The 27,610-nt window shown below is 35.8% G+C and overlaps 1 pseudogene; it reads right to left on the bottom strand.

The window, feature by feature from the left end:
• Positions 1 to 309: 309 nt before the first annotated feature.
• On the bottom strand, positions 310 to 22,397 carry LOC100399878 (eukaryotic translation initiation factor 2 subunit 3 pseudogene; annotated as a pseudogene).
• Positions 22,398 to 27,610: the final 5,213 nt, after the last annotated feature.

Genomic DNA, 27,610 nt, shown 5'->3' with positions numbered 1-27,610 from the left:
GTAGCAAAGTTTCATTTCAAATTGCACTGATGTATAATTTAGACACTACATGGGAATGCTTAACTTCTGCTAAAATGTAGATTCAACCCAACATTATGCCATTTTTTACATTAATTATAGACCCTGTTAAGTTTTCATAACAAAAAAAAATGAGAATCACCTTATAGCTACCTACCAAAGTAATGAACTGTGAAATTAATTCCCCAGTACTGCTTTGAAAATAAGCCCCTTGATTGGTAAGAGAAATTCCAACTTCTAACTCCATCTAAAGGTATTATTTAACTGGGATTCTTCAGTTGCCATCTACTGTTAGCTTGTTGCTCCTCTTCTTATCTGACCCCAACCAATTGAACACTAGTATTTTTCAACTATTCAGCTAAGGGCAATTTTCCTACTTCCGTGCACACTGGATTGGTCAAAACAATTTTACCCAACTCAGCCTTGACAGCACTAACTCTTCCTCCTGTTGACAGGGATCCTATGCTCACCATGAGCACTTCATTCTTAGACAGCTTTTGCACCTTTGCTACTTTCTTGTCTCCTTCAGTGTGTATACCTAGAAACTGTTTAAGTGGGAAATGGGAAACGTCCAATTCTGTGACTATCTCAGGTAAGGTTCCCACTGCACAAAGTACTTGCCCCACCATTCTCTCAGCTTGGCACAAAGTGGGGTCAATTTTCATTGCAACTCCAATAAGACTGCCTGGAGCAGCATATTGCAGATCATTATGCTTGGCAAAAAGTGATACAATTCTGGAAAAGATTGTTTTACACACGTGTTTTCCTTCACTGTCTTTGGAAACAATACCAGGTCTGACTTCTATCTCCTGGCCCACCTTTAATACTCCTTTTAGAATGCTACCACCGGCTATATCCCCCACCCTTTAAGATCATCAACTTCACAGCCAGGTTTATTGACATCAAAAGACCTAATAACAATAACTCGGGGTTCTGAAGTAAAGTTTCTTCAGGGTACTGGAATTTACTATGCACTCACAACTTCAATACTGTACAGCTGAAATTGGAATCATGGGAGCTCCCTCTGCTACTGTACCTCGTACAAATGCCAAGATATGCTCGTATTGTTCTTTAGCCTGACTTTTTTTTTTTATCAAATCAATTTTATTTTGCAGAATCAAAATATGCTTCAGTTTCATGTTCTCTATAGCAGTCAGCTGTTCAGATGTCTGAGGCTGAGGACAAGAGTCATTACCACCTATCAAGAGAAGAGCTGCAACCATCACTGCTGCACCATTAGGCATAGTAGCCATCAAAATATCGTGACCAGGACAGTCAGCAAAGGAAAAATGTCGGACTAATCTGAGGTTCCCTTTGGTCCCTGGAATGTCTGTAGGAAACTCATCAGATCTACAGCTCCCACAAGGTCTATAACATTCTGACCTGGGGCATCTTGGGTCATCAAGTTTATAAATCTTATCATTAGTATATCCAAGCTTAATTAGAGTATTTCTTTTCTAGTTAATTTTGGAACCTGACGGCGCGAACGCCAGAAATCGCTTTGACAACAACAGTGGATTTCTCATGAGCTACATGACCAGTTGTACCTATGTTAATTGTGGCTTCTCTGTTGGTAACTTCTTGTGAAAGGGATGTCAACTTGGTAACATCCAAGGTGGCAAGATCCTGGCGGGAAAGATGTCGCCAACCGCCATCTTGCCAGAAAAGGAAGAAAATCGCCCCGGCTTCCGCCTGATAGTCTGCAGGACCGCTGCAGGGGCAGGGAAGTGGAGGCAGGAAGGCCAGCTAGGGACTCTGGCCTGGAAAGGATGGCTGGTGCCGCCGTGGCCTCACTGCCTGGACTTGTCTCTGATTGAATATGCACAGTGCCTGCTGGTAGTTTTACTAGAAAACACAAGTTGCGGGATCTATTGATTGCACTCCTGGTAGATATTTGTGCAGGCAACACTGAGGGCAGCCACCAACCCCACCCCTCTATGTGAGGAGAGTCTACAATTATTATTTTTGTTTTCGAAAGGAGAGACTGAAAAATAAATACAGTTTTGCAACTCTACACATTAGATCCTATGAAAGAAGCAATTGTGGGCGTTCAGGGATTTTTAACCCAAACCAGATGGGGAAAGATTAGGAAGATATTTTTGACCTCTTAGACATATATCTCAAAGAATAAACTGTCAAAATATAGCATGGTGAAACTGAGAGGAACCCATGGAAAATAAACAAACATGTATTTTGCATTTCTGAGATTTTTCTTTTCTGTTGCCCTATCTCTAAATAGTAATCAAGTCATTTAATTGATTTTGTCTTCCATGACACAGGTTATCTATTTACAATGCTGCTTTAGAAAATATTATTTGCATATGACAGTTGAACAATTTTCCCCAAGTTGATTAAATCTGGTATTATAGAATGAGTGACATCATCACAGTTGAGAGAAAGATTAAGACGTGGTTAGACCAAGAAGAGCTGAGGTTAATCTTTTTAGGGCATACTGTATTTATTACAAAAGCTACAGGAAAACTAAAGATGGTTTCCAGATTATCCTGAATATCTTTTTTTCTTTATTTTTTTGATTTCCAGTCTCAAGGGTTTCATTGGTCTTCTGTCTGATGTTTGGGATTGGTGCATGTACCTCAGGTGCTTTCAATTCCTAAAGCATAGATAGTATCCTTAAAATTTCATATTATCTTCAACATTAGCATTTCAAAGAGCTAGAGAATTTATAAGACAAAACACACCAAATGTACTGATATAATTTTGATATATTTTGCTAAGCAACTTAACATTCATGGCATCTTGCTCTAAAACTACCCAATCCTTCATGGGTTTGTCATTATTTCCAAAGCATCATTTTAAGATACAAATGAAGATCAATTCTCTTTCTAGTTATGGAGGCTTAGAGTCAAATGTCATTCTTCATTCTTAGAAGGGAAGAAAGAAAAGGAAGAGAAGAGGAAAGGAAACTCCCTAGAATGCGGTCTACTGTAGCTTGACATTCCTACCTAAAGCCAAACTTTACTTGGATTTAGTCTTGTGAAGCCATGGAAATGGTAAGAATAGAATCACATATTGAAAATTGCTCAAGGGAAAGGGCTAGTCAGGAACTCCATTTTATAAAATAACCCTGGTAAAGCCATTTATTTAAGTGAATTTTGAAGAATTTTTTTGTTTTGTTTTCTTTTGTTCTTTGAGATGGAGTCTCACTCTGTCACCCAGGCTGGAGTGAAGTGGTGTGATCTTGGCTCACTGCAACTTCTACCTCCCTGGTTCAAGCAATTCCCCTGCCTTAGCCTCCTGAGAAGCTGGGACTATAGGCATGTGCCACCACTCCCAGCTATTTTTTTTTTTTTTGCGTTTTTAGTAAAGATGGGGTTTCACCATGTTGGTCAGGCTGGCCTCAAACTCCTGATCTCATGAGCTGCCCACCTTGGCCTCTCAAAGTGCTAGGATTACAGGTGTGAGCCACCACGCCTGGCCATGAATTTTGAATAATTAATTAGAAGTGTACTTTTCTAATAAGTACTTTGCACTTTGATTTTTCCTTTCACTTTTTTCAGGTAGAATATTAACTGTCCAGTAAAACAATAATAATCTTATGGAGAAAAATGGTATCATGCTCGCTTCGGCAGCACATATACTAAAATTGAAAAATGGTATCTATGCAGAATATAAATGGAAGCATAAAATAAAATCTATGCAGAATTTAAATTATAATATAATAATTTACATAAATAAATTATAACATAATTATAACATGATTTATAACAAATTATAACAATAATGTATATAAATTATTATGCTTTAAATTGGTTTATATATAAATTATTTGTGTGTGTGTACACACACACAAAGTACTCAGTTCTGGTATTGAGTTCTGTTGAATTAGGGCTCCACCCTTATGATCATATTTAACCTTAATTACCTCCCTAAAGGCCCTACCAATTTCCAAATACAATTACACTTGGAGTTAGGGTTTTAATATATGAATTTTGGGCAGGGGAAACACAGTTCAGTCTGTATGCATTTTTTTTTTGAGACTGAGTTTTGCTCTTGTCGCCCAGGCTGGAGTGCAATGGTGTGATCTCAGCTCACTACAACCTTTGCCTACCAGGTTCAAGTGATCTTCCTGCTTCAGCCTCCTGAGTAGCTGAGATTGCAGGAGCCTGACACCACCCGGCTATTTTTTGTATTTTTAGTAGAGACGGGATTTCACCATGTTGGCCAGGCTGGTCTCGAACTCCTGTCCTCAAGTGATCCACTAGCCTTGGGCTCTCAAAGTGCTGGGATTATAGGCTATAGGCTTGGTTCACCACTCCCAAGCCCCTGGTCTGTATGACTTTTGACAAAAGTTTTTTTTTTTTTTTTTTTTTAACCTAAGTAAAATCGGCTTCATGAAAACACCTCAAAATTGACACCTGGCAAAATTAAATTAGTTTAACACCTCTGAAATAATTTTTAAACTTTTCTGAGTCTCAGTTTTTTTCCCTACCCATTGACATTTGCATTTGGAAATGGTAAATGAAGACTACAAGGAGGACAATAAATAGAATGGAAAAAGAAACCGTTTTGAAGAAAAAGCAGGGAGTATATTTTGAAGCAATTTGAGAAATGGAATTTAAAATCATTGAAAGCAAAATGAAAACATACACCTTCACCATTCTTTTCTTATTTCTCCATACCCTCCACAGTCTTGGTTGATTTCTGTCTTCAGATTTTTTTAACTCTTATTTTCTGTTAGTAATAATTTCCATAATCTGTTTGTGGATCTTCCAAAGATGGGTGAAACTAATGTATAGCAGTATAAAGAAAAAGATACTGAATCTTAAAGACGGAATAAATGTCTCTAAAAATAATTTGTCCAAGTTCACTGAATAGTGGCACTATAAATAATCAAGAAAAGCTTTGACTAGGTATGAAAGAACTTTATTGAAAAGTTTTCCCACAAAACAAAAGTAGTAACATACGTAAAGTCTGTATTTTGGCTTCTGGATTTTACATAGTAGCCCTGGATAGATTGTAGAACAAAAGGAAGGGCCCCCCACTGAGTGGTGATCAGGTACAGGCTGAAGGGAAATGATTTGTTCATTATAAGAATTCCACTGTTGGTCAACTGATGGATTTGGAAAAGATATTCTTGACTTTTCTTGGAGCTTGGCTTCTGTGCTCTGGAAAGCTGTAAGCAGTCTCTCTGATTTGAGTGCCAAATATCTCTTGCAGTTTCCTTAGATTTTCTCCTTGGCAGATCATTTTGTTCCAAGGCTATTATTTATAGACAAACTAAAATTACAGTGGGGACTCTAAATGGTGTATTCTGTTCTTCATTCTCCCCGTAATAGGATCAGGATCAAAGAAGTCAGAAGGCAGCAGAGTGGAAAGATCAACCACTCGCTTTATTAGCTTTGCGCTTGTAGAGAAGTGGTGAAGAAATGAATGACCCAGGGTGACAACACAGGTTTATCTGGGCTTTATAGAGGATGCTCTTCAGAGGATTAGGAAATGGAAGGAGTCCATGTAAGACTGTTTCATCTTAATGCAGGCCTGGTTGAGAGCACTAGGAGGTGGTGACCAAAGTCTTGTTTTCTCTACTGGGCAAAATCAAGAGGTTCATAGTGAGAGCTGCCTCAGACATTTGTTTCAGCTGTAAGAACCTCTCCAGAACAGGGATCACCTCCTCCCTGCTTGTTCACAGAGTCTCCAAAAAAAATTCAATTCTTGACCTACTTTTTTTTTTTTTAACACCCACCTCCCCACCATGGGCATGATCTCAACTTTCATTTTCCATTAACATTTTAGGAGTGAGTGTATGAGTTGCATATGTAATGTGTGTGTGTATGTGGGTGCATATTATATATATTAATATGAATGCAAATAACATTTTACTTCATAATTTTCATATGCAACAATTTGTTCTCATAAAGAGTACTTTTGCAGCATTCATGTTAGAGAAGAAGTTAATATAGAATCTTTCTATAAGGAAAAATGGGGCATACAGGTGAGTTAAAATTGCTTCTCAAAATCATCTCTGTTAATTAAGGAACAATAAATAGGAAATAACATAGATTTACCTTATTCTGTTCAACTACAAATAATCAACAGAGGTATTTGGCAATTATTTATCTACTACCTACTATGTGCCTACTGTTGTCTCCTTTTGGTCTTCACTCCACAAATACCCCCCTGTCTTTTGTCATAAGAACGTTTTGACTTACGAAATTGAAGTAATGTCTCCTGCTTAAAATAAAATCTTGGACTCTGAGCAAAACTATGCACACTCAGATCCCAGTACTTCTTATTACCCAGTGCTGTGTGATGGGTAAACAGAGTTACTCTTGGGCAAGGATTTGCCCTTTCATCTCAAACTTAATTCATTATATTTGGTCTAGAAATTAGGGTACTTTAGTATGTAGATCACAAAATGGTACATGAGGCTTCTGTTCCAAGATGAAAGAGTAGAAATTAGGAATACAAATAAGCAATACAAATTATAACCAAGATTTTTGAATGTGAAAAATATATGTTTTAATTTCATTTTTGGACAAAGTTAGGGTCATTTGTTCTTTTTTTCAGAGAAATAGCTCCTCTTTATATGTATTTACATTTCTTATTTGTATTTATTTCTTGTGATTAATTTTATATTTTCTGTACAGTTAAAAAAAATCTCAGACTTGAAAGTTTGTTGATCCTGAAATTATTCTTTATTTCTTGCAAAGGTAACAAGCCAAGTCAAGAATATGCCTATGTTAATAGTAAGAATATTTCTGACTAATAGTTAGTAGCTATATAATAATGACATATGTTGTAAAACTCCTTTAGCATTTTTTGTGTGTTTTGATTAGATTTTTGTTTCTTTATTCACTGAAAAATTATTTACTCCCCCTTCTATGGACTATGTGTCCATTTCTATGCTAAGCTTTGAGAATGTATAGTTGAATGAAATACAGTTCCTACCCTTAAGCCTATTAAGAAAGTAGACATGTAAAAAGTTGATGATAATTGCTTGTTGTGTAGTGGAATAACATTACTATGTTAAAGTATTTTGGTGTTAGAAGGAATTGATTTACTCTGTTTGGTAGGGATGGGTGAGTGAAGACATTGGAGGAAGTGATGCTTGAGCTGGGTATGGAAAGATATTGATAAATAGGTAACTGTTTAACAGATAGAGATAGTGGGAAGCAGCACCATGATGTGAGGTGTGAAGGTTTTCAAGACTTGTGCAAAAGACTAAAAGGCATGAAACAATGTTATATATTAAGTTAAATATTCATTCTTTTATTTTTTACTTAAAAATATTTATCAAATGTCTGCTTTTGCTAACATTGTGTTAAAGGATATAAAGATAATATAATAAAGAAGGCTCATGTCCTGGAGGGGGAAGGCAGTAAGACATATGCCTGGAAAAGTAAAAAGGACCATGCTAAGAAACCTGGATTCTAATGCCGATAGGGATAAAAAGTCACTGATGAGACTGATTAGGTGAATAGGGCAGAACTGGATTCTTACAAGATTAAAGTGGAAACAGTTTGGATGATAGTTTACATGAAATGGGGAGATGTAAAAGACATGGAGCCCATTTGGGAAACATTTTAAGTAAGTGAGAGAGAATTTGGCCAAGGGACAGCTGAAATGAAGGTAAGTTGTTTGGCATACAATTAGAGGTAGAATCAACAGGATTTTGGAAAGGGAAAGGAAAGAATTTTGGACTTAAGGTATATGGATAAGGTATTAAAATCAAGACAGGTTGGTCATGGTGGCTCATGCCTGTAATCCCAGCACTTTGGAAGGCTGAGACAGGTGGATCACTGGAGGTCAGGAGTTCAAGATCAGCCAGGCCAACATGATGAAACTCCATCTCTATTAAAAATATTTAAAAAATTTAGCTGGGTGGGGTGGTGGGTACCTGTAATCTCAGCCACTTGGGAGGCTGAGGCAGGAGTGTGGCTTGAACCTGGGAGGCAGATGTTGCAGTGAGCTGAGATGGCACCACTGCACTCCAGACCAGGCAGTAGAGCAAGACTCAGTCTCAAGAAAAAAAAAATCAAGACAGAGAAAACAGATTAAAAAATAAATTATGGGCACATTAATTGTATGGGGACCTACTGATTTTACATTATTTGTGATACATCCAGTAAACCATTAGGTGAGATTATTGGAGTGAAGTGGGTTAGAAATACTGGCATCAAAATCCTATGTACATAACCAATGGTGAAAAGACATGAATAAATGATATTGATGAAGAAACAGGGAAATTAAAGAAAAGTGAACTACATGTAGGTCTAAGGAGAAAATTAATGCCTAAACCCTATCATAGTTAATGAATATTACAAAGGCAAGAGAACAGAGCATTTAATGGCATAAAGCAGTTTTCTTTTTATAAAGATATAATCCCAAAGTCATCTTGTAGTTGAGCAGATAATACAAATATAGCATACCTTTCAAATTCAAGAGGTACTTTATCAGATAGAAAATATGACTTTGAATTTTTTGAGAACCATAAAAATATCTTTGAATACAACCCTTCCTGAAGAGACATTATTTTGTGTCAATCTCCTTCAGAAATCTTATACCCAGAAAAATCAGTATTTTACTCTGTTTCCCAATATTTGGTAATATTACTATGCAATATAATTGGCAAATTCTTTGCTGTAGTTTGGGTAGAATTTCCCTTACGTAAGCAAATAACTCCTACAAATTTAGTGGCAGTGGTTTTTAAACATATGTTAAGAATTAGCATTTATTTCTTTTCTGCTTTTTCTCCTCCCTTTTAACAAGTAGTCTAGTAAAAACAGTATTTTTTCAACAACTTCAAAAACAAATGGGAAATAAAAATTTGAGGTCATTAAAGAGACTTCATATAATTTTGCATGTCATTTTGGAATGTGGAAGACATCAAGGCAGGCCTGGAGAACAGGGTCCAAAACTGGCTGTCCCCTTAATGGGAGATATCTGTCCCATCACAGATGTAGTACAAAGGTCAAGTTCACTAGGTGGACAGAGACTCAAGTAAACAAAAAGTCCAGAGCTTTAAAGGCTCAGTCACAAATAGCGTTGACAAAAAGCAAAAATGAAGATTGAGTTGTACTATATGTAACAGGTTAATTGCTCTTCATTTTAAGTTTTTTGATACATGTGGTAAAGCAGAGACACTTAGAAGTGGGATTCATTCATTCATTTCTTCATTTATTATTTACACAGTTACATAATATTAATTGAATAGTCTGTTTAAAGGCACTTGGGATATTAAGATAAATACCAAAGTAGCTGTTTTCAAGGGACAGTATATAAAATATTTTTTGTAGATTCCTACTTTTTCTGAAATCTAAATAGAAATCCAAATGTAAAAACTGAAATAATCTAGATACTTCCCGACACAGAACGTATCTAGAATTACACAACACTCAGGTGCTTACCTCTCAGAATGAACAAAAAAAAATCATTGTACCATATTTCTTGCAGGTTGTTCTGTTTAAATGAAATATTCAGTTCGACCTTTTCTATCCAATTTTTCTCCCTCCATCCCCAGAGACTGGCACTGTCTTAAAGTTGGTGTATAGCCCTCTAGTCCATGCTTTTATACTTTTATGCTTGTATGCATGTGCCCATAAAGAATACACAAGGTCTTTTATTTTGTTTTGTACTTGTAATCTGTAGAAAGGTAGTACTACATTACACATATCTTCTTTGATATGGTATTTTCACTCACAACAGTCTTTATTTGACACATAAAGAATCAGTTCGTTTATTTTCTCTGTTATTTAGCATTCTATTATACATAGGTAACATAACTGATTTTGTCATTCATTCTCTGTTAGACATTTACTTTGTTTCTAGTTTTTGTTTATTATGAACTTGACCACATAGATATTCCATACATGTCTCTTTGTAGATAAGAGAAAATTTCTAAGATTTATACTGAGAAGTGGATTTTCTGGATTTCAGACTACCTTGAGTTTCAAGAATACTAGATAGCATAAAAAAACATTGTCACAGAAGTGGCTGAGAGTTCCTGTTTCCCAGTTACCTCTCTATACTTGCTGTTATCACATTTTAAAATCTTGGCTCATCTATTGATAAGCCAAAGTGTCTGGTTATTTTATTTCTAATTTATCCAATTAATAATTATTTTGCACATATTTGTACAAATTTTCGTATGTTTATTAGCATTTCAGTTGTCTACTTTTTGTAGATTGTCTTATAGTATATTAGGAGTTCTGTATGTATTTCGAATACTATTCTCGTTGCATACTACATGTATTGCAAAAATCTCTCTGTCCATAGTATATGTTTGAATTTTGATATAGGGTATAAGAGAAGTTTGATAAACCAAAAAATAAATGATCCCAAGGTATTGTGGCCTGAGAAATCACTCATCGTCAGGGGTGAAGAGACAGCCTGAGATATCCATCAACTAGTTCCTTTTCCCTCTGTCCACAGACTCTCCAGAACTATCTGATGAGCCCAGAAGGACTAATCTCATGATGCCTCTTACTATTGTTTTTGTCAATTATCACGAGAAGCACCAGATATCAGGGTCAGTCTTCATTTTCATACCCTGCTGAGATCTGTAAAATCCCTTATTCTCTATGGTCCATCTTCCCAATCCCTGAAATCTTTACACTTTGCTCTTGGAATTCACAGTTCATCATTAGCAAGATTCATAGCCTCAAACATTTCGGGATGCTCCTACTCACCTTCTCTGGATCTCACCTCAACATCACTAATTCCCATATACCCTCTGAAGTGGTGGCTGTTGGAGTCCTCTCATAATCCTGGGGTTAGCATCTTTCTGAACTTTCTATGTGTTCCAAGTCTGCTTTTGGTCTCTCAGTAGCATTGTAACGTTTCCTACAGATATTTCTTAAATTTTTCCTTGATATTTTATCGTATCATAATGTATTATACATTTTATAGTATATTTAATTCTAATTTTCACACTTTTTTGTTTGATGTACAGGGTCCATTGATTTGTGTATACTTATTTGTATCCTGCTACCATCTTAATTCTCTTATTTTTTGAAACAGTTTTTTGGCTTTTCTGTTGAGTTGAAGTCTCATGAGGATGGAAGTCTAGGCCCTCCACTTGGCCATGGGTAGGTGTAGACCACAGTTTGCTTGCTCTTTTGATATCTCTTGACTCTTCTACATTTCTGGCTTTTTCAGATCCGAGTGTGGGATATATGAGACAAACAGAAAACCCAAGGGATTCACCACCATGTGGTTCTTTAGGTCTTTAGCTCCCTAGCTGATCTGCTGCCTTCTTTACCACCTCTGATAGATTTCTTATGTTTATTTTCATATAACATTCAGAATTTTAATTTATACTTAATGAGAGAAATAGGGTAAAGTATTCATTCTTCTAGTTTTAGCCTCTTTGAATTACTTTGCATTCAAATTGCCTCCTCTTTAACGCATATATTTGGGTCTTGTTTTGTAAATCAAATTGAAAATTGATTTCTTTAAATGAGAGAGTTAAGTGTATTCACATTTATCGATATAACTAATATAGTTTGTCCTGATATTTTGTAATTATGTGTATTTTGTATTCGTTTATTTTTTTTCTGTACATTCTTTGTGCTATTCATTTATTATTTGTACAGTCTAGTAAGGTTTGAATTTTTTTCTAGTGGTTACTTTTGTATTTATTCTTTTTAAAAGTATCTTTAGTCCCTATTTTCTCATCTACCCTTTAACTATCTGGTTTATACCATTTTTTCCCCAGCATCCTTTAGTGCCCATATGTTGCTTATATAGCACCAAGCTTTTCCTATTTTTCTCTTTCCTTCATTGTTGTATTTTGTTTTTTTTTTCTAATTGCTTAATTTCTACTTTTCACAGAATATTATATTTATACCTTAATTTTCTACCCTTATCCTACGTTTGTTTTTGTCTTATGTGTACGTTTACATACTTTGAAATGAAGCTGGGTGTGGTGGTTCATGCCTGTAAGGCTAGCACTTTGGGAGGCTAAGGAGGGAGGATTGCTTGAGGCCAGGAGTTTGAGATCAGCCTTGACAACATATCAAGAACCTGTCTCTACAAATATTTTTTTTAATTAACTGGGTCTGGTGGCTTGTGCCTGTAGTTCTAGCTACATGGGAGACTGAGGTGAGAGGATCCCTTGAGCCTGGGAGTTCAAGGCTACAGTGAGCTATGATTGTGCCACTACACTCCAACCTGGGCAATAGAGGGGGATTCTGTCTTTAAAAAAAAAAAGGCTCATCATCATCATCAGTTCTTTGACCAGAGCTTTCCCAGTCATCACTTGTGTGAGGTTCACACTCTGGCAAATTACTCGAGAAGTGCTGCTGTGTGTAGAATCTACTAAGTTCTTATATGTTGAAAATGTTTGTACTGTTCTTGCTGTTTGAAGAGCAGCTTGTTTGGATATAAAATCCTAGTTTCACATTCTCTTTCATTGAGTATTTTTATAAAGATTGATTCATAGTTATCTTGTTTGGTATTTGATTTTGAAGAGTATAATGTTGATCTAATTCTTTTTGACTTTTAAAATTATTTTAGATTTTTGCTTGGTGGTCTTGAGGATCTTGTCTTTATTTTTGAAATATAATAATTTTGCTAAAATGATGCATAAAGTTAATCACTTTTGGTTAATTTTTGCCAGATACCAGGGGAACCTTTTCAATGTATAGATTCAAGTAATTCTTTTTCTGGAAATTTTTCTTGGACTATAGTTTTATTGCTTAGTACAGTACCTGATAGGTGGCCTTGTAACCCATGCTCCCCTCACAGCCTCCCCACTCAAGACAGTCCCTAGTGGCAATTGTTCCCATCTTTGTATCCATGTGTTTTCAGTGTATAGCTTCCATTTCTGAGTGAGAACATTCAGAATTTGTTTTTCTATTCCTGTGTTAGTTTGCTTAGGATTATGGCCTCCAGCTGCATCCACGTTGCTGCAAAGGATGTGATTTCATTCTTTTTTAATGACTGTGTAGTATTGGTGTATATGTACAACATTTTCTTTATTCAGTTCACCATTGATGGGCATCTTGGTTGATTCCATGTCTTTGTTATTGTAAATAGGGCTGTGAGGAAGGCTCCTAGAGCTGATAAACAAAATCAACATATAAAAATTAGCAACATTTCCATGTACCAATAATGTCTAAGCTGAGAACCCAATCAATAAGTGCTATTCAGTCTTTGGGAACCTACAATTCATTCTCTTCAGAAAGGGCAGGACATTTATATATATGTGTGTAGAGTACCTTCCCACATTTTCCAGTATTCATTCTTTTATTCTCATAAACATAAGTAAAGGCTCCCTATAAGTGATCATCAAAATTATCAGGGAAGCTAATTTGGTATAGGCAAAGGTAGGAAAATGTAATACATGGACTCTTTTCCTGAGGTTTATAACACAGTAAGAAAAGATAAGATTCTTGAACTATTTTTGTTTCTTCTCCTTTTGCAAGAATGTGGTATATTAATTTGAAAAAAGTCCAGAGTAATTCCCACCCAATTTTCTCCATGTCATCAGTTATAAACGAATCAGTCAACTAGTTCCTTCTTGATGAATCACTTTCTTTATATATATATATATATATATATATATATGATATATATACATAAAGAAATATATATAAATATATATACAAAGAAATATATACATTATATATATATAAAATTGTGTTTTAGGTTTTGGGGTACTTGTGAAGATATAGATGAATCACTTTCTTTTCTTGGCTTTTGGGACCCCACCCTCTCCTAGCTCTTCTTTCGGCCACTCCCTCTCATTTCCTATACTGGGTCCTCTTCATCTGCTTATTCTTTAAATGTTGGGCATGCCCAGAACGGGTCCTAGGAGCCTTCTCTCTCTCCATCAGAGGTTTATCTCATGACTTGACATAATTATCCATATGCCAATGAATTCTAAACTTACGTTTTAGACTCTCATCTTTCACGTGAACTTTAGACTTATACATTCTGTTCCCTATCTATCATATACATTCTATTAAGTATCTCAGATTCAACATGTCTAAAACAGGTATTTTCCTTCTTTCTGCTACCTCACCCAGTAGCACCACTCTAGCAGCTTACCCCTTCCAGTATTTCCCACTTACCCAGTGTTGTTCATGTCAAAAATATTGGAGCCTTTATTGTCTTCAGTCTTTGTTCAGAGATATAAATTTTAAGATGTGTGTGACTAACAAATTGACAGAATGAACTTGTGGTGATTAATTGTATATTGTCAGCTTGGTTGGGCCATGATAGCCAGATACTTGGTCAAACATCAGTCTAGATGTTGCTGTGAAGGCATATTATTCAGATGAGATTAACATTTAAATTGATAGACTTTGAGTAAAGCAGATTATCTTTCATATATTTTGGTGAGTCTTATCTAATCAATTGAAGGCTTTAAGAGGAAATTGAGGTATCCTGAAGAAGAGGGAATTTCTGCCTCGGACAGCCTTCAGACTCAAGACAGTAACACCAACTCTTCCATGGGTCTCCAGCCTGCTGGCTTGTCCAAGAGATTTTGAATTGCCAGCTCCTACAATTACAAGAACAAATTCCTTAAAATTAATCCATCAGTCTCTCTCTCTCTTACTCTGAACACACACACACACACACACACACACACACACACAAACACACACACACACACACACTATTGGTTCTGTTTCTTTGAAGAATCCTAAGATGGATTTTAGCAGGTTGGTGGGGCTGCTCATACTCCTCTACTCCTTCTGGCACAATAGATTTCAGGTTGATGGACACCTCACTGTGGGTTGGTGGTTGATAGAAATTTCAACCCTGACACCACTTGCACTTCACTCATTGTTCTTTGGGGGAAAAAAAGTTCTCCTTGTTACCTTTCTGTGTACTTCGTTTCTTTTTTCTTTTTGGATTATACTGCTACTTCCTTTTTCATCTCGTATAGTCCAGGTGTTTTATGTATTCTTAAAAACCTGCACATTAGTATGCTTCTGAAATTTCTTAGTTTCTTTTTGAAGTCGACGTTTTTGTTTCTGCGTGTACTAAAAAAAACTAAGAATGAGAAGATAAAAAGAACAAGTCCTTGGGTTGCCAGAGACAAACCAGAGAACAGGAAAATAAATACTAAAACACCAAAGATGTAACTCCTTCACAGTTGTAAACCTGTAACAAAATAATAATTATGCCTAATCTTATTTGTAAGATCTCATGATGTTGATCATAATTATTCATCAAATAGCTGTTGGGAAGTATTTTTGACTACCTGGCCCTGTCTGTTGGTCTTCAGCAGTTTGAAGCTCACTTGGTGCCATTTTCAAGTAAACTTGGGGAGAAAGAGTTCCTCCTGGGAACTTATGTGACTGGATTAGCTTAGCGCATGTGTTGGTCTTTTAGTCAATACTGAGTCTAGGCTGGGTAACAGCAGCCCAGAATGGAGCCTTACTGGAACAAGCTGGACCGAGAGTGAAGAAGAATGTAAATATCCTAATGAAATTTGGGATGCCATTCTCAGAAGAGAGAAGGAAAGGATCACTATGGGAAGATGACACACACATGCACACACATAATTATAACTTATTAAATGGTTTTCTCTTTTTATTTCCAACTTTCTGATGAAGGTAATCATATTTTTGAAGGTATAATTCTTTCATTTCTCTTTTATATTTCTTGTAACATTTAGCATATGTTAAGCTTGCTCTTGACTCTCAATAAATAGAACACTTTCCTATAGTTTTAAATACATAGATTTAATATCTCAAATAATTATTTATTGTGAAATGTTCAATTAGGCTAATCCAAACTGCAGCTTATCGAAAGAAGTAAGTACTGATCACATTGCTGTGAACTTTCGAGACTAAAATATTCCTTAGTTTTTTATCTATTTGATTCCATCCATCCTCCCATTAAACAAAGTGAAAGGTTATATATCTAGTGTAGCATTTTTCAAACTTCAGTGTGCTTATGAGTTACCTGAATTATCTGGGATCTTGTTTAAATGTAGACTCTAATTTAGCAGATCTGGGATGGTCTGTAATCTGGATTTCTACTAGACAATGCCTATCCTACTAGTTTGAGGAACATACTTTGAGTAGCAAAGCCCAGGTGCCATATGCCTCAAACTTTTATTGTGCAATTAAAATGGTAACTCATGGCCAGGTGCAGTGGCTATGCCTGTAATCCCAGTACTTTGGGAGGTTGAGGCAGGCAGATCACCTGAGGTCAGGAGTTCAAGACAGCCTGGCCAACATGGTGAATGGAGCCTATAATACCTATTGTCCTTCCAGGTGCTAAACTAGATAATTAAGAGAGTCTTAGAACATTTTCAATATCAATGTTGATTATGGAAAGAACATTTTCAATATCAATGTTGATTATGGAACTTTAGCATCTGAAAGTCTTCTGTGTCCACTGTGAGTGAAAAGTACAACAGCCTTGGACCCAAGCATTCTGGGTTAAAATCTAGTGCTGTGTCTGTAAGTTTTACATGTCATTAAGTTTTACATGCAATTCCAAAGATACTCTAACAGTGTAAAAGAAGACAGCTTTCATCATCCTTGTGTTCATAGTGGACCATATCAGTCACTCTTCTAATATGGTGAATTAATATTTTTATAAATCTTGTAATTATCTTGGGAATCGCCATAATTATATTAAAAATGTTGTGTTAAATGTAAACATTTGAATATAATTCAGTTTTCACAGACTTGTTTGGGCAGATCTTTATGTTTCAAAATGTTGACAGACTCAGAAAAAGGAAAAAGGCTGTTTCTCAAATTCTAAGAGACTCTGCCTAAAATGAAGTTGCTATATATTTATCACTCTTTTCCTTTTTGTGCAGATAGGGTCTTGCTGTGTTGCCCAGCTGGTCTTGAACTCCCGGGCTCAAGCAATTCTCCTGCCTCTGCCTCCCTAAGTGTGGGGATTATAGGTGTAAGTCACTATGCCCAGCAATATTTATCTTTAATAGTATATGTAGGTTGGGCACGGTGGCCCACGCCTGTAATCCCCCCACTTTGGGAGGCTTAGGTGTGCAGATCACTTGAGGTCGGCAGTTCAAGACCAGCCTGGTTAATAAAGTGAAACCTTGTGTCTACTAAAAATACAAAAATTAGCTGGGTGTGGTGGCACGCACTTGTAATCCCAGCTACTTGGGAGTCGGCAGGAAGATCGCTTGAACCCTGGAGGTGGAGGTTGCAGTGAGCTGAGATTGCACCACTGCCCTCCAGCCTGGGTAACAAAGTGAGACTCTATTTGCTGCTAATAAGGATAATAATAAACATATGTCAATGTAGCTAGTAGCAGTTCCACTTTTTTTTTTTTCACTTTAATCTTTGAATTGGCTTTTCCATTGAGGTAAATAACATGGAATAATGAAAATTATGCTTAGAGTGGGAGATTCTCAGTCATAAAATTCTTCCTAACTAGGAGATAGTAAAGTGTTACTTTGAAATAATATAACAATTCTAAGAGAAAAATACAAGCTCATGGAAGAGACTTAAAGTTTCTAAATTACCAAATCTCTCTTAAAAGAGGAAATAATCTGATGATGTAAATGTAAATGGATCAGTAACATTTGGATTTGATTTCACTTAAATTGCATGTGATTTAATGAAATTTTACTTAGAATAATACATTTTGAATTTTTGTAATAATTTTTGGAGTTATGCCTAAGAATTATGCACATATCTTGAATGATTATATTTGAAAAATAGAGTTTACTTCCTGATGTTTTCAAACTGATAAATTTAAGGTCACTTGAGCATAAAGTTGTAAAGAATAACTTAAGATAAATGTGTATACATTTACTCAACTGGCAGATCAAACATATAAATATTAGCTAAGAAAATTTTATTTTAAAAAGCACTACTTGTTTTTGGATGTAGGAAGCTATTTTTCACAGGTCATTTGTTTTCTTTAAAATCAGCTTTTTTAAAACTACGAGTTAATAATACATAGTTGTTGTATGAAAACGTTTATATTAGAAAGAAGAAAACATGATCACTTGGATCTCTTCCCATCTTCCGCAAGATAACAACCATTATCTTAACATTTTTCTATTTTTTCTATACGTGTTTATATCGCTGAGATTCTGTAAAGATATTTTTATTCAGATTATTTTCACTTAAGTTTTTAACCTAAACATTTTCCATGTTACTCAACATTTTTTGATGATAGTTGCTTTGTAGATGGCTATATAAAGTTGTGTCCAATAGCTGTATCGTATTATATTTTGGCAATGACTATTATTGAATTGTTTCCAATTTTCTCATTTTATAAATATGGCCATGAAAAAATTGTGCACAGTAATTTTTTTGTATATAAAAACTCTGTATTTAAAAGACTCAGAAGAACATGTAAATTACTGGATCAAGGAATCAAAATATTATTAATTTTAAATAATTATTAAAATAAAAATAATTATTAATTTCTTGATTCAAGCAATCTTTTTTTTCCAAAAAGTTATTAATTTGCATTCCTATAGGCAGTGATCCTTAAATTAAAACAAGTCTTTCTCTATGAAAGGCAAAATACTTTATCTTATTATTTTAATTTTTGTTTTTTTTTTTGCTTATAAATCTGAGATCTTAAGGGTTTTATTTGTAGGCTCTCATAAGGAATTAACTCTCTTATTTTAAAATTTTCTCTCATATTTAAAAAAGTTCTCAAAGATAAAGAACAAGACTGAACTTTCTTGGCTAGGCTGTAGGGAAAAAGAGATCTATGAAATTTTATTTTATTTTATTTTATTTTATTTTATTTTATTTTTTGAGACAGGGTCTTGCTCTCTCACCCAGGCTGGAGTGCCATGTCGTGATCTTGGCTCGCTTCAGCCTTAGCTTCCTGGGTTCAAGTGATTCTTGTGCCTCAGCCTCCAGAGTAGTTGGGATCATAGGCACATATCATCATGCCCAGCTAATTTTTCTATTTTTGGTAGAGAAGGGGTTTCGCCAGGTTGGCCGGGCTGATCTCCAACTCCTGGCCTCAAGTGATCTGCCCAAAGTTACAGGCGTGAGCCACGTGCCCAGCCAGATCTGTGAATATTTAGTGTCTTGTCTTTATTGAGGTTTTAAAAAATTCCTTTAAACAATGCTTTATCATTTTCAGAGAATACGTTTCATATTCCTTTTGTTACTAGTGTGCAGACATACGATTGCTTTTTATATATTTGTCTTGCACATTCATAATGAGGCTCAATGTGTCCCTCTGTCTTCTGTATTTGCTGCAAGTTGGTAGCAGGCTTAAATGTCTTACAGCCTCAGGTTTTCAATTTGTTCAGACTGGAAGAGATTGTGTTCTTTCATCAGAACACCATACTGTTCAGTTTTGTTCCAATTTGTTAGCAGTTATTGTGGTTTCATGCCTAGACCCATTAACGTCAGTTGGGGTTAAAAATGGTAGTATTCTAACTGTATTATGTCTTTTTATTTTTTAGGTATAATGATGTTATAAAGAGCCTTTTCCTCTCATCTACTAGGTTGCCCAGTGGTACAGTTCACATGAAAAAGTCAGGATAGACTCTTAGTTCTTTACCTTTATGAGCAATTTTCAGTATAATAAGTTCCTAGTTTAAAGGTGACTACTTTGTTGGTTTATTTTTAAATATCATTATGAACCCATTGATTTGAACATTTTTCATAGGTTTGGATCCACTGCAATTCTTCACCATATTAAAGCTTAAGCTGTTTCATCTTTGATCGGTGTGAGCCTCTTTATGTTGGCTCTTGAGTCTTTTGACCTGACCCTTGTAGTATTTAATACTTTCCTTACTGTCTAGTAAGACAAGGTGTTCTAGGCTCAAGTAGTACATTACTTGCACTGGAAACAGTCATTCTCCAAGAACTTCTGGTTTCTTTAGCTTTGAAATGATATTTCAGGATCACAGTCAAGATACCAGGAATGTCCAATTGTTCATGAGTTAGTCATTGTAAGTCACTTTTAGACTTTTTATGTTGACAAAACTAGAAAATCTTATGTATGGACACACACAAGCTTATGTTTAAGAATTAAATATATTATACTTTTATAAGTGCTTTTTTTTTGAGAGCAGGACAGTTAACATGATTTATTGCCCATGATGAAGCTCTGTTGAGATCATCTGAGCATCCTCTGGTCCCCTGTTTTTATTCATGCTCCCAAAGTCTCATATCACAGTTTTTCCTGGGTTTCCAACTAGCCTAATCTGAAAGTATAAAATCATGAAGATAGATATTTGCAAGTTTTGTTATTTGTATAACAGCAAAACAATTTTATTTAAATTAGAATTTAATTAAAACTACTACAAATTAAGACTACGAGTGTTTGGAGTCCGGATACTTTGAGATAAACTCAGTTTATTACAGAATATTTACTTGTTTTGTTCAAAGGAATCCAGCTTTGTTTCCATCCTATAGGGTGCCTCTGATTTAGGGATGTCTTAAAAATAGCTATGCAACTTTGAAAACATTACTTTATGAATGTACAATAATGTACCACAAAAAGAAATTGGATAATTTGGGTGGCCACAGAGATTATTACTTTCTACCTAGTACATGGATTTTGCTTTTGTAAATAGAGCTCCTCTTTCGGTGAAAGATAGTTTGGCTTAGGCCTGTCTCAAAATCATGGGATTTAACCTGGGTTTATTTTTCTGTTTTGGAGTTGTGTGTTTATTCAAAAGATGGTTTATGAAATAAAGCTGTTTGTTTCCAGTTGTGAAAGTTTTAAGCCTGTAATTAATAACAGGATTTTTCAAAAAAGAAAAGAAACCATTCTCTTTTGCATTAAAACTTTTTAGGTAGCCTTTTTCATATTTTGGTGCCATTTAAATATTCTCTACTAAAACAAGTGATTTTTAACACTTGTTTAAACAAGCCCTTTTAACAGGGCTTTTATGCAGAATAATCATCCTTTCAACAAATCTATGATTAAGACCCTACTCCCTCATTTTTTTCTCCTAAGGAATAGAATGGTTCTTACATACTAAAAACTACCATGAAATGGTGATGTATGTACCTTAATTTCTGACACAGCCTAGGTTATTCTGGATGATTTGCTGGAACTTCCAGGCATATTTTTTTATATTAAAATACATTCTTGTGGTGTTGCAGACAGGCGGGAATGTAAATGTAAATAGGGCATGCCCAACTGCATCAGACAAATCAATTATATATTCTTCTGGTCTTTTTCTTTTCAACCGAAGCAGTTAAAAAATTATGGTAGAGATGTTTTTAAGAGAAAGTATGGTTAGAAAACAAGGTATACAATCTGCAAATAGCAAGTTTGAAACTTCCATTCTTAAAGTTCTTTTAACTCTTCTCAAACTTACTTGCTAATTTCAGTTTTTTCTACCTCTTAGGATTTCAGAGGACACAATGCTTATGTGATTTGATGTACAAGAATTGTGTTCAGGTTGGAACTCCTGATCTCAGATGATCCACCCACCTTGGCCTTTTAAATTGCTGGGATTACAGGCATGAGTCACCCGTGCCTGGCCACATCTTATTATTTCTAAATATGTCTTGAAAAGTTGTAGGCTGAGCACGGTGGCTCATGTCTGTAATCTCAGCACTTTTGGAGGTGGAGGTGGGCAGATCACTTGAGATCAGGAGTTCCAGACCAGCCTGGCCAACATGGTGAAACCCTGTCTCTACAACCGTGTGTCTACTAAAAATACAAAAATTAGCCAGGCGTGGTGGTGCATGTCTGTAGTCCCAGCTACTCAGGAGGCTGGGGCAGGAGAACCGCTTGAACCCAGGAGGTAGAGGTTGCAGTGAGCCGAGATCGCACCACTGCAGCCTAGGTGACAGAGTGAGACTCCATCTCAAAAATAAATGAATAAATAAAAAGATGTAGTTATTATTCTTGTTCATTCAGTCTTTCTACTTGGGATAAGAGTAATTTACACATGACACAGTGTTATTAAGGTAATATTTTGTGTTTTCTGTGTACTTACTATTATCAGGGAGTTTGTACCTTCAGATGATTATTTATTTATTGTTCATTACTGGCCTTTTCTTTCTGATTGAAGTATTCTCATTAGCATTTCTTGTAGGACAGGTCTGGTATTAATGAAATCTCTCAGATCTAGGAAAGTCTTCATTTCTTCTTCATGCCTGAAGGACACTTTTACTGGATATACTATTTTAAAGTAAAAGCTTTTTTTTTCTTTAGCCCCTTGTATTGTCATGCCACTCTCTCCTGGCCAGTAGGATTTCCACCGAGAAGTCTGCTGCCACATGCACTGCAGTATTGAGTGCTCTCAGTTCATCTGACCCCACCCTATCTATTGATTTTATCTGGTAGATTATAGTGGTTGTAAACAATAGAACCTGACTACTACTAACATAAGTGAAAAAGAGTAATACATTTTGACAGGACTCTGGGGATATCCTAGAACTGTAAGGAATGCCAAAGTACCATGCTTTCAAATGTGTGGGAGCTGGAGCAGTTCCAGAGAAGTCAGTAGCAGGAACTACAGTGACTGCCATGGTCCAACTATGTTGATATATCAGTTTTACCATTCTCATACTTCATATATTTTTGTTTTAGACACAATTCCCACCTGATTAGACCACTTGAGTTACCTTCTCATCTACTGACTGAAGGAGGGAAACCTCTTAATCAACAGCACTGTCAAAGGCTCCATTGAATGGGTAGAGTGCAAGTTCTTTAAATCAAACCAATACACTCTTACCAAAGAAATGTTCTCTTGAGAAAGTATTGAGAGCCAAGTGCCAGTGTGACAGATGGCTCCTTCAAGGCCACACAGCATGTCATTCACATTCATCGCCTTTTAAGATTGTAGATGGGTTCATCTTGTCTGCTGCCCAGAAATGCCAATGCACTGAGAACAGAAGGTCTTATAGCAAAGATTTTAATAATCTCAGGGCCAGCCAAGAAGTATGGAAGATAATTTTCAAATCCATTTCCCCCAAAACTCAGAAGCTAGGGGTTTTGAGGATAATTTGGCAGGCAGGAAGCTAGGGAATTGGTGCTACAGAGTCACTGGGAATGAAATCATAGGAGTTTCCAAACAGTCTTTGTGAGCCAGGTTTGTCTCTGTGTGGGAGTCACAGACCAATTGAGCTAGTTCTCTGACATGAGTCATGAGTCCCAGTGGAATCGGCTGGTCCACCCAACGCAAAAGCCTGAAAAATAACTCCAAGATCCAGCTTAGGTTTCGACAATAGTGGTGTTATCTATAGGAGCAATTGGGGAAGTTCCAAATCTTGTTACCTGGATGGTTATATTTGTATGTGAAAATCAGCCTTTTAGTAATGTGGTAGTAGAATGATTTTCTAAGGTTTGAATCAAATTATAGGAGTAATGAAAGAAAATTAAATTATTGGTAAGACATCTACCAAGAAAATATAGCAGACTTTTAGTCTGTACAGTTATTTAAAATTAATGTTTATAATTATTTCTTATAATTATAAATATATATATATAAATATATATATAAAAAATATATATATATTTCTTATTTTTGTTAGCTAATTTTTCTTATTTCCTTTTTATATGCATTTACTATGTTAAATTTTGGTTTGTATATTTTTTCTCTGACAGGTTATTAAAAAGAAAACAACAGGTCTTATAACACATAAAAACAAAAATATTTTTCTACATAATTTAAGCTCTACACATAAGCTTATTATTCATTTTGAACTAACTTTGTGTAAGAAAATTGAACAATGTGTTGTTCATGAATGTGTAATTTTTTAGCACCATTTACTGAAAAAACCATGCATATTCCCACTGAATTGCCTGTGTACCTTTGTTGAAAATCTATTGACTATATATGTGTGGATTTCTAATTAGTTATAATAATTATGCTTATGCTGATAGTACTCTTGATTACTGAAGCTTTATAAGTATTGAAGTCAAGTACAGTGAGTCTAACTTTTTTCTTCTGTTTCAAAATTGATTTTGCTCTTTGGGTCCTTTGAATTTTTAAATTAATTTTAGACTAGTCATTATGTACAGATAGTCATGCTATGATTTTGACCGGGATTACACTGAACCTGTAGATCAATTTATGGAGACCTAACATCTTAAAAATCCTGAGTCTTCTGATCGGTGAACATTGTTGTTAATCTAAATAACAAATAGAGAGAAAGACTGTCCAAAGGAAAATGATATTTAGTTGGAAATAGCCATTGCAATGGGAATATGTATGCTATAGTAAACTGTGTCTGTATTAAGGAAGATAAAGGAAGACAGGTTTTTCCAAGAAAAGTGAGAAGGATTACACAATTATTTTGAGATAATTATTCTTGGCTACAAGAGTGGTTTCAGTCCAAGGTTGTGAAACTGCCATTGCAAGATTGTAACTGAGATAGTTAAAGAGATCTGACTTAACCAACTCCATCTTGCTTCTAGCCTCCAAGCTGAACTGACTTTGGGAGGAGCTTAGTTCATAGTTTGAAATGAAAATGATAACACCCCTTTCCCAAGGCAAACCTTTTTCTTGCCTGGGTACTAGACTACCTTTGTAGGAGTAACAAATTAGCCACAAGATTGGAAATTATGGTTAGGAGTCATGCAGCTGGTGGCTACAAAATTCTGACCTTCCCTAACTGCTGCTAAGATCAGTGCTTCAGATATTTTGCAGACCCTGCACTTGATGGATCAGCTGGCACCACCCAGATCAATAACCTGGCTCATCTGATATTGTGGCATTCCCCTACCCAGGAACTGACTCAGCACAAGAAGACAGCTTCAACTCCCTATGATTTCATCTATGACTTGACCAACCAGCACTGCCAGCTAACTGGCTTCCCTCCACCTACCAAGTTGTCCTTAAAAATTCTGATTCCCAAATCTCCTGGAGACTGATTTGAGTAATATTAAAACTCTGGTTTCCCAAAGAGCTGGCCCTGTGTGAATTACTCTTTCTCTATTGCAATTCACCTGTCTTGAGAAATTAGCTTCGTCTTGGCAGTGGGCAAAGTGAACACACTGGGTGGTTACAGTTGGACAAGAAGTTGCTTGACACGTACCCTCATGAAGTATTTGTGTAAGATTGTGATGGCCTTTGTGCAAGGTTATGGTTTTTGCAGTCTTTTGTGATAGTGTGATAGTTGTTATTAGGCATTTCTGCATAAGGACCTTCCCTTTGTGACCTTCTCCTGCTCTGTTTTTCAGGTTTTAAAACAAGTGACTCAGTTTGAATTCTGACAACATTTTTTTTCTTCGAGACAGGATCTCACTCTGTCACCCAAGCTGGAGTGCAGTGGCAGGATCACCACAGCCTCAGCCTCCTGGGCTCAAGTGATTCTCCCACTTCAGCCTCCTGAGTAGCTAGGACTACAGGCACATGCCACCACACCTAGAAAATTCTGCATTTTTTATAAAAACAGGGTTTTGCCACATTGTCCAGGTTGGAATTTTGCCAACTTTAACATTGTATTCTTTTGATGTAGTTATGTTTTTTTAATTAGTCTCAATAATTTTGTGTAGTTGTAAGCATATAAATACTGAATTATTTTGTTAAATTTAAGTATTTCATGTTTTGATGCAATTGTAAATAGTATTAACATATAATTTTTAATTACTAGTAAATAGAAAAATTGATTTTGTATATTCTATCTTTTAAAACTCTTTTAACTTTTTAAAAAAAATTTTTTTTTGTATTTGCCATGTTGCTGAGGCTGGTCTTGAACCTCTGGGCTCAAGCAATCTATCTTGACTCAACCTCCCAAAGTACTGGTATTACAGGTGTGAGCCATTGTACCTAGTATATTCTACCTTTTATTCTGTATCCTTGCTAAACTCACTTGTCAGTTCTAGTAAGCTTTTTGTAGATTTGTTAAGCATTTCTACATTGATAATCATACTCAGAATTAAGTTTGCTTTGTCTTTAATCTACATGCTTTTATTCGTCAGTTTCTTTATTTATTGCATTGGATAGAATGTCCAGTACAATGTTGGATAGAAATGATGAAAAACTGGCTATGTCTTCTTCCCTAGCCAAGAAAAAAATAATTTAGGAAAAAATATTTTTGTATATCTATTGAGATAATCTTATGATTCTTCTTACTTAATATCTTGATATAGTTAGTTGCATTGTTTAATTTTCATATATTAGACAAACCTTTCATTATTAGAATGAACCCCACTTCATTCTGTGTTATTTTCTTTTCTTTTTCTTTTTTTGAGATGGAGTTTCACTCTTGTTACCCAGGCTGGAGTGCAATGGCGCAGTCTTGGCTCACCACAACCTCCGCCTCCTGGGTTCAGGCAATTCTCCTGACTCAGCCTCCTGAGTAGCTGGGATTACAGGCACGCACCACCATGCCCAGCTCATTTTTTGTATTTTTAGTAGAGACGGGGTTTCACCATGTTGACCAGGATGGTCTCGATCTCTTGACCTCGTGATCCACCCGCCTCCTTGGCCTCCCAAAGTGCTAGGATTACAGGCTTGAGCCACCGTACCCGGCCCATTCTGTGTTATTTTATATTTGTTGGATTTGGTTCGGTAATATTTTATCAAATATTTTTTTAAAATTTATGATCTATAGTTTTCTTAGTTTTCTTGATCACGTTAATGTTGGCTTCATAAAATATGTTGGGAAGTGTTTTGTCCTCTTCTACTTTCTGGAAGAATTCATGTACTGTTGGTATAATTTCTACTTTAAATGTTTGATGCAGTTCAGTATTAAAGACTTCTTAAAGAATCTTAAAGAATGACAGAGAAATAGGAAAAGTCATTGTGTGGTAAGATATCGGACAATGTAATTTTTTAAAAATGAAGTCATATTGGGAAAAGAAAAATACATTTGACTTCTCAGAAGGGGAGATTAGAGTCAGATATTAGATGGCTAAAAATGTTAAAGGCAATGCTTAGGTAAGGGGAGCATGCTGTCAGGACTGTCCTCATCTGCTGGCAGACCTTCTTCTTTCAGCATCCCTTTCTGTGAGAGATCCCTGGGCCTTGGCTGATGCCTTGTATGTTGTATCAGTGACATTAGATTACGACCAGGATAAATGGCTACAATTGCCTCCTCACACTACCCGGTCCTACCTGCTTCTGGTTACCATTAGTGGAATAAAACTGAAATGTTCTTTCTATGCTGCATAGATGATTTAAAACTACTTTTAATTAATTATGTGGATATTGTAGACTAGTTGTCCACACTGGTCTCTCCAAGTTCTGAAAATACTCTTTTAAGGAAGTAGCAGTTCATGTGGTCACAAGCAATTTGAGTTCTTTCTCTTTTGAGGTTCTGATGTCAGGCTACTCTTAGACAAAACATTCCCTGAATTACGAGAAGAATTTAACTGTAGTGCCAATTGTAAAAAGTACAACTGCTTCCTCTCCAAAGGACTCGGATGTGGCATATTCTTGAAATATTACAGATTTCAGTGACAGTTCTCCTTATCTAATGCTCTGGAGACTATCACAAGACTCCAGCAAGTTTCAATGCCACAATTGTCTAACTCGTCTGACTTACCCTATTATGGTAACCTGGCAGTGACTTCCATTGCTGTTCCACAGATTGCAAATATCTCAGAGTAATTCAGGCAATTTGAAGCCTCCTGGAATAGTTTTCCCATGTAAACAATGGCCAGTCATAGTTTCCCAGGTATCTCTGTGAAGTTTGGTAAATGATCCTCAAATAAACATGCACACTAGGCAGCACCTTTGAGACTGTCATAACCAGATTTAATTACATGTGTGTCCAGAGACAGGGAAGGGAAT

This window comes from Callithrix jacchus, chromosome 17, assembly GCF_049354715.1.
Source record: "Callithrix jacchus isolate 240 chromosome 17, calJac240_pri, whole genome shotgun sequence".
In the NCBI taxonomy this organism is placed as follows: domain Eukaryota; kingdom Metazoa; phylum Chordata; class Mammalia; order Primates; family Cebidae; genus Callithrix; species Callithrix jacchus.
This window is presented reverse-complemented; position numbering and strand designations above follow the sequence as displayed.